Below are 9,471 nucleotides of genomic sequence, written 5' to 3' on the forward strand. Positions count from 1 at the left end.
CCCCAACTCTACCTTCTTCTACCATCCAATGAAGGCAGCAGCCACTACTCAGTGTGGAAGTAACAAAAATCAAATGATTACAAATTGAGATATTCAAATGCATGTAAATTATCAAAACAATACCTTGAAAGTTGAAGTATATTGAAAAACACTGATAAATGATCAAGTAACTTGTGTCATTCAAGGTTGATTTGATTCAGTCGTGACGAAAACAGATCCATGTTTGATCATCACTCAGAGTAGATTCCATCGTAATGATGATTAATTCTGAATTTGAGTGCATTTAATTCATCTTCATTGTAGCGAACGCTGAAACAAGCATTTTTTCTGTGTAAATTTATTTATTTTTTCTTGTAATATCCATTTGATATTTTGTATATTTTGATTTTATGTGCATACCTTTTGAAAAATTGTTTAATTGGTAATGTCACTTGACTACGTCGGCTGTCACGTGATAACACCTGATGGAAACAGGTGAGTTTGTTTTCACGCTCAGGCGACTGCGCAAGCGGCATATGTAAAGGAAAAATAAAGGAAAAAGGACTGTAATATGGACTTCTAGCAACTCTAAACCTTCTGATTGGAAAGGCACACGGTATGACAATCGAAAGAAATATTCTTGTTTTTTGTGTGTGTGTAATTTATGTTTTTTCCGAGCAATAATAGTTGGTATTTCACTGATGTATATTTTCCACCGTGGAAATCTTGTTGTATTTCAGTGTTCACGGTGGTCTTGGACGATTGTCAGAAAATGTATGAAATAAAAGGCGTTTAAACCATCAGTCGGAGCGTTGCGCTTCATCCATCAGGGAGAAAAAGTTTGGAGCAGCTATAGTGAACACGCGTCCCCGTGTGAAGCTCAGCCCGAGGCCGAGAACATTAAAGGCTGATTCATACTCGGCGCAAACGCGCAACTGTTCTGGCTCGAGAACCATTAATGACGTCATCGAAAGCGCCAGCCCCTTCACAGTTCCTTCAGCTCATAAGCGCAGTTTGCGCCGAGTATGCGTCACATTTGCAGTTCTCTCCAGACCAGCGAGCGTCACTGTTGAGGAAACAAGCTGAAAAGCATACGAAGAAAGCATACACAATGCCACCTGTGGTGTCACGTCAGCAGAGGCTGGCACATCTGATGCGGAATGAATTTACTCTGGGTGTAGAACTGTATATGTATCTCAGAGCTAAGCGGCTGCGGCAAAAACAGAAGAGATGGTGGATTGTTCGTCCTTTGCAACAAGACAAACTTTGTCAAACGTTGTCCCAGTGTAACTTCATAGACGTGTCGTACAGATGTTTGTAGAGGCGCATCCTCTCGGTCACCGCGGTCTCTGCAGTGTTCATTTTTTCTTTTTCTTGGTCAGCTGTTTCCAGTTGAGCGCGCGTGAAGTCAGAAAAAAAGTTGTGTGCGCGCCCTTGCGCCGTGCGAGGATTTTCTAGCTTGCGACGGGGGGTGTGGCGGAATTTTGGGACACGTGACCGTTTGCGCCATTTGCGACCAGCTAGTAAGAGCGAGGTCGCGCCGAGTATGAATCAGCCTTAAGGGACTGCGCGCTGTGAATGCAAGCTGTGATCTTCTCACCAGCCGTGCCGAGGTGGACGGGGGAAAGAAAGAACGGATCGTTGCGATTGCAGTGACTTGTAAAAACATAGCGTCGGCTTGCAATAAGGACAAAGATTGAGACTGTTCCGTTTCCACAAGTCACCACAAGGGAGCAACAGCGCGCCATGGTCGTGAGTAGTAACATCAAGCCCTTGGATTTCAGGTTCTTTCAGTTGGCGAGAAACGAACATTATAACTTGTAAATATTTAAAGAAATGTGAAAGGCCATTGTGTGCATATTTTGTGTGAATATTTCTGGCCTGTGAAAATAAGTAATTTGACATTCCTACTTTGGATTTCTTGTTTGGTTTAACCTGTGTGTGGTTGATATATTTGAAATTAATAGGCATACTTGTACCATAAGTTTGCTTAAGATTTAAGATTTTGATTACTGCGTTTAGTGTTGTTTCAAAATAGTACAGAAAATGGCTCAAACCAAAGAGAGTGTTCTTGTACTTGAGGGAGTAATTCAGGCTCTTGAAGAAGAGAAAATAGAACTACAAACCAAGTTAGAAACTGAAATAGATGCAACATTAAGAGACCACATGACAGAACGCATAGCTGAAATTGACAACAATCTGCAAGCACATAGCGTAGAGAGCAAGGAACCAACTTCGAAACCTGAACAACCAAGGCGATCAGAAAGAGAGCGAAAACCAACTGAAAAGTGGCTTGAATATGCAAAAGGAGAGAGTGTAAAAAAGGAAAGAAAGTTTATGCTAACTTATGTAAGCTTCAAAAGTGAGGTTCAGTACACTAGAAGCAAACTCAAAGAAGAGTGTGACGAAGAGGAGCTTGAAAGTATGACAACTACTTTGGAAGACTATGAGTCACACTTAACGCAAATATACGAAAGCCTACGTGCATTGACCACGCCAAGACATAAGACGGCGAATGGATAGCTGCACCTCAGTAACTAAAGAAGTAGTTGCTCTGTTGAAAATGCGCTGCTCAGAAGTAGGCAATGAGTTTGATGCTGCCGCAGTAAAGGAATCACTCTTTAAATTACTTCAGAGAGATGATGCAAAATCAATAAATGGGTCCACTGTATCAAGAGCTGGCGCAGATAGCGTATCAGGAAGTGAAGTGTCATTAAAGAAAGCAGAAGCAGCAGCACGCTTAGCATCAAAACGTGCCGAAATAAACAGAGAAAGTGAAATAGCTGCACAGAGAAAAGAAGTATTTGCTCAGCAAGAAAAATTGACAATGCTGGAACACCAAAGGGATCTGGAAGCTATGCAAGCTGAATATGATGTGTATGCGGAGGAGGAAACAAAAATGAAAACTGAAATGGGAGAAAAGCAAGAAATAACTCTGCCTCCAAGTCAGCCCCAAGGAGAAAAGAAAAACATAATTCTGTCTCCAGGTCAGCCCCAAACTCAGCAAAACACAGCTCCATATGCTCAGATTCTCCATGGCACATTAGTCCCTCCACGCTCTGAAAAACAGCCAGAACAAAAATTGAATGACGTGACACTAGTGCAAGCCTTTAAAGAATCTCTGATGACAAGACTTCTGGCACCTGAGCCATCTGTGTTTAGTGGGGATCCTCTCAAATTCACTGAATGGCGAACCAGCTTTAAAGCCTTGATAGAGACTACTTGTGCAAGCCCAGCACATAGACTGTTTTATCTCAGAAAATACATAAGTGGAGATGCACTGTCTGTGCTGGAAGGAACTTTTTACCGAAGTGATAATGAAGCATACACGCACGCCTGGGATGCACTGAACAAGCGCTATGGCCACCCATTCATAGTGCAAAGAGCCTTTCGGGGTAAACTTTGTAGCTGGCCCAAGATAGGACCAAAAGAGCCACTAAAATTAAGAGAGTTCAGTGATTTTCTTGTGTCATGCAAAAATGCAATGCCTCACATATCAGGTCTTAAAGTTCTGGACGATTGTGAGGAGAATCAAAGGCTACTCCAGAAACTTCCTGACTGGGCAACAGCTCGATGGAATCGACTTGTCACCATGGATTTGGATGACGGCAAGCCATACCCAAGTTTTGAAGCGTTCTCAAACTTCTTAGCCAAGGAGGCACGCATTGCCTGCAACCCGGTTTCCTCGCTTCATGCTTTGAAGAAGATAGACGAGAAACCAGGCACAGAAGTGAAACGCATCAAAGCCAGAACCCTAGTGACAACAACAAAGGTTGCTCAAGGGAAAGGTTACCCTTCTAAAGATTCAGGTGAATCAGCAGGCTCGACAGTTAATCCAGCTGCTGCTCAAACAAAGAAGCACATAAAATGCATATGCTGTCAAGAGAACCACTTCATTTACAAATGCGAAAAATTTGCTGCTCTGACTCTTGAAGAGAAAAAAGCGTTTGTGAAAACCAACAACATGTGCTTCGCTTGCTTGAGAGTTGGTCATATGGCAAAGGATTGTCGAAAAAGGGCTACTTGCAATGTTTGTAGAAAGAGCCATCCAACTCCGCTTCATGACGAACAGAGAACAATACCTCTACTGCTTCGTGTAGTATGAACATGACCAATGCTGACCGCACTTCAATGATAGTCCCGGTGTGGCTGTCTAGTGCTGTCAAGAATAGCCCAGAGATCTTGGTGTATGCTCTGTTAGCTACAGAAAGTAGCAATACATTCGTTAATGAAGAGGTGTGTGAAAAACTTAAGGCACACACTGAACCTGTTAAACTCAAGTTGTCAACAATGACTGACAGGTCAATAGTGAATTGTCACAGAGCCAGTGGGTTAAAGGTCAGAGGATATAGTTCCGAAGAAAGCATTGAGCTACCGCCAGCTTACACTCGAGAAGATATCCCATTGGAGAAGACAAGCATTCCAACTCGGGAAACAGCCAAAGGATTGACACACCTGCTCAGCATAGCTGACGAGATGCCAGACTTGCTAGACTGTCCTGCTGGACTGCTTATAGGCTACAACTGTGTCAGAGCTCTAAAACCGAAAGAAGTCGTAGCCAGAGCCGAGCATGAGCCATATGCAGTGAAAACAGACCTCGGGTGGAGCGTAGTTGGTGCCAAAACGCCTACTACTGGTGGAAGAACAAATGCTGGATTCTGCTATCGCATCTCTGTAAAGGAAATTCCACCTATTACACCTGCATGTGTGATTAAGGCTCTTGAGAGAGATTTTCAGGATACAAACCCCACAGATGGAATGATCTCTCAAGAAGATATTCAGTTCCTACAAATTCTGAATGAGGAAATTCATCACAATGACAATGGTCATCTGGAGATGCCTCTGCCTTTTAGAGAGCGCCCCCAGCTGCCTAACAACAAACATCTTGCCACAGTTAGGCTGAAACATCTGAAAGTGAAGATGGACAAAAATTCCAAATACAAGGAGGACTATGTTCAGTTCATGGTCAATGTTTTCAAAGATGGTGATGCAGAGGAAGTGCATGCAACACCAAAGGACGGGAACATCTGGTACATCCCACACCATGGGGTGTACCACCCGCGAAAGCCAGAGAAAATAAGAGTTGTCTTCGACTGTTCTGCCAAATACCAAGGAACCTCATTGAATGACCACCTCCTCACAGGACCTGATTTAACTAACACCTTGACTGGAGTGCTGTGTCGTTTCCGACAGTATCCAATTGCGATCAACTGCGACGTGGAGAAAATGTTCCACCGCTTTCATGTCACTCCAGAAGATCGTAATTTCATGAGGTTCCTGTGGTGGGAGAATGGGAACACAATGACTGAACCCAAAGAATACCGCATGAGGGTGCACATATTTGGAGCGGCATCATCGCCAGGATGCGCAAATTACGGCATGAAATACCTCGCCACCAAGTATGAGAGTGAGTACCCCATGGCAGCAAGCTTCATCCGGGGAAACTTTTATGTGGATGATGGTCTTGTCAGTCTGGATACCATTCAAAAGGCCAAGCAACTTGTCCATGAAGCAAGAGAAGTCTGTCAGAAGGGACAACTGCGACTGCACAAGTTTGTTTGCAATAACAGAGCTGTCTTGGAGAGCATTCCAGAGAGTGAGCGTGCTGTAAAAGTCAAGGACGTGGACTTAAACTACACAGAGCTACCAACCCAGAGAGTGCTTGGAGTGAAATGGAACATAGAATTGGATGTCTTCTCATTCAATGTAGTCCAACAAGAAAGAACCGCCACTCGACGAGGTATCTTATCCACAGTCGCTAGCATATATATATATTTTTGTCTATTTTTTTTGTAATTGTTGCACTAAAGAGAGTGAGGTGTAACTGGAGTCAAATTCCTCGTGTGTGTCCACATACCTGGCAATAAAAAGCTATTCTGATTCTGATATATGATCTGCTAGGATTTCTGGCCCCCTACATCTTGACTGGGAAAAGAATCTTGCAAGAAATGTGCAAGCGAGGTGTAGGCTGGGATGAGCCTGTCCCACTAGAACTAAGGCCAAAGTGGGAGACATGGCTCAATGACCTGAACAATCTTCAAACCACTCAAATACCAAGGTGCTTTGTTCCCAACAATCTAGGCACAATCCAGAAGATTGAGCTGCATCACTTTTCCGATGCCAGTAACGATGGCTATGGGCAGTGCTCGTATATTAGGATCGTAGCTGAAGAACAAGTGCATTGCACTTTAGTCATGGCCAAGGCTAGGGTAGCACCCATGAAGATTGTCAGTGTCCCACGACTGGAGCTAACCGCTGCCACAATCTCTGCAGCCGTAAGCAAGATGCTCAGAGAAGAGCTCGGCTTGAAAGTCGATGCTGAGTACTTTTGGACGGATTCACAAGTGGTACTGGGATACATCAAAAATGATGCCCGGCGTTTTCATGTTTTTGTTGCTAATCGGATCCAAAAAATCAGAGACACTACGGACCCTAATCTATGGTTTTACATTGAAACAAGTCAAAACCCGGCAGATCATGCATCTAGAGGACTCAAGGTGGCAGATCTAATGGCATCAGATTGGCTAAGAGGACCCAAGTTCTTATGGGAACAGGAAATTGCGACTAACCCAACAACCCCAGAGCTTCTCATAGGTGACCCTGAGGTCAAAGTACTGAAAACTGATATTGTGGAAGATGACCTCCTGAAAAGGTTGGCAAGATTTTCAGACTGGGTCACATGCCTCAACGTCATTGCTCGCATTCAGAGGCTGGTTCATAGAGACATATCTGGGCCTGTTACTATGGAAGAGCGAAAGAAATCAGCTCTCGTGCTGATCAAGGCGGCACAAAAGGAAGCATTTGGAGAAGAGCTCAAACTGCTTAGCCAATCACAAAAACTTAGGAAAAATCACAAAATGTATGAGCTTGACCCATTTCTTAAGGACGGAGTGCTCAGAGTTGGTGGCAGGTTAAGAAGGTCATCAGCGTCGCTAGAGTTCAAACATCCTGTAATACTCCCAAAAGAAGGCATTGTAACGCAACTGATACTTGACCATTGCCACAAAAGAACACAGCACCAAGGCCGAGGGCAAACACTGAACAATCTCAGAGCCAACGGATACTGGATTATGGGTGCTAGTAAAGTGGTGGCCAAGCACATCAAGAGTTGCGTGACATGTAGGAGGGTGCGGGGTCAAACTGAAGAACAGCGCATGGCTGACTTATCTGTTGACCGAATAGAGCCATCTCCTCCTTTCTCATATACAGGTATCGACTGTTTTGGCCCTTTCTACACAAAACAAGGTAGAAAAGAGTACAAGAGATACGGACTGTTGTTAACATGCTTAAGCTCATGGACCATCCATATCGAGATGCTTGAGGACCTCACAACCGATGCATTTCTTAATGCATTAAGATGCTTCATTGCAATAAGAGGAACAGTCAGACAAATCAGATCTGACCAAGGTACGAATTTCATAGGAGCAAAGAATGAGTTGGGAAAGTGCTTGATGGAACTTGACAAGGAAAGAATCGCGACCTATCTCGCAAGAAAAGAATGTGACTTTCTTATGAATGTTCCCGAAGCCAGTCATATGGGAGGCATATGGGAGCGTCAGATACGGACGACCAGGAGCGTGATGAGCTCTGTGCTTGCTCAGGCTAAAGGACGACTGGATGACTCCTCATTAAGGATGTTCTTCTACGAGGCCATGTCTATAGTCAACAGTCGCCCACTGACAACAAACACCCTCGCTGATCCCAAAAGTGCTGAACCCTTGACACCCAATCACTTGCTTTACGATGAAGCCTACGATGCCCCTTCCACCTCATGGAAAGTTCGTTCAAGAAGATCTGCATGCAAGAAAAAGATGGCGCAAAGTGCAGTATCTCTCAGAACAGTTCTGGAGCAGGTGGCGCCGAGAATACTTAACCAACATCAACCTTCGTCAGCAGTGGCATACAACCAGACGAAACGTACAGGTTGGAGATGTAGTCATTGTTAAGGATGAAAACACTCCCAGAAATGAGTGGCCACTAGCTAAAGTTTTTGAGGCACATGAAGATGATGATGGTCTTGTGCGAAAGGTGAAAATACAAGTAGGCCAAAATAAGTTAGGACCAAAGGGTGAGCGCTTAACACAACCTTCATTTCTTGAGTGTCCAGTACAGAAATTAGTTATGTTAGTTGAGCATTATTCAAAATAGCTCAACATTAACATAAAAATGAAAAGAGTCAGTCACCTAAACAGACATTGATGGAAATTATGGGTAAAGTTTAAGTTTCAAGTTATTAGAAAAATACAAGTTTTATTTCTTTGAATATGGTGAAAGTAAACCTTTTTGTAATTTTGGTGGCAGTGTAGCGAACGCTGAAACAAGCATTTTTTTCTGTGTAAATTTATTTATTTTTTCTTGTAATATCCATTTGATATTTTGTATATTTTGATTTTATGTGCATACCTTTTGAAAAATTGTTTAATTGGTAATGTCACTTGACTACGTCGGCTGTCACGTGATAACACCTGATGGAAACAGGTGAGTTTGTTTTCAGGCTCAGGCGATTGCGCAAGCGGCATATGTAAAGGAAAAATAAAGGAAAAAGGACTGTAACATGGACTTCTAGCAACTCTAAACCTTCTGATTGGAAAGGCACACGGTATGACAATCGAAAGAAATATTCTTGTTTTGTGTGTGTGTGTAATTTATGTTTTTTCCGAGCAATAATAGTTGGTATTTCACTAATGTATATTTTCCACCGTGGAAATCTTGTTGTATTTCAGTGTTCACGGTGGTCTTGGACGATTGTCAGAAAATGTATGAAATAAAAGGCGTTTAAACCATCAGTCGGAGCGTTGCGCTTCATCCATCAGGGAGAAAAAGTTTGGAGCAGCTATATTCATTTTATTATAAATGTATCATTTTTGTATATAATTTTTGTTAATTCCTCACCTCATATGGGATTAGAGGTGGGTACACTCAGTGGCCTGCACTACATCATGAGGCTGAAACAGAATTTGACAGCTGAGGTGTAAAGTCCTTTCCTTCATTCAAATTGTTCCAACTCAAAGCAATAGAACTTTTAAAGGCTCTGCCATGAAACAATATGATAAACTGTCCAAATACAGGTGTGTTGTAATGGCTGCGAAGGCAGCATCTAGGAATAGCTGAATTAAAGGCCTGAATAATTTCAAACAACCCCAGATTAGCACTGAAAGTGTAGAAATTCATTCTTACTCTTACTTTGATTTTTACTCTATTTAACACAGTATCAACCCAGTTTATTTAAAGTTTTGTCTCGTGAGCTTTATGCAATTTTCTAATAAACTCACAATTTTGCATTTCAGGCCTGCAACAGATTTCTTAAAATGTTGGGACAAGGGCAATTTAGAAGACTAGAACAGAAAAATACTTTATTTAATTTTAAATTCAAATTAGTCAAGTAGCTCAAAAAAAATATATATAAATATTTACAATGATTGTATATTAACAATAATAATAATAATAATAATAATAATTATTATTACAATAAATGACGAAATAAATAAATTT

Source organism: Odontesthes bonariensis, chromosome 12, assembly GCF_027942865.1.
Source record: "Odontesthes bonariensis isolate fOdoBon6 chromosome 12, fOdoBon6.hap1, whole genome shotgun sequence".
NCBI classification, from domain to species: Eukaryota; Metazoa; Chordata; class Actinopteri; order Atheriniformes; family Atherinopsidae; genus Odontesthes; species Odontesthes bonariensis.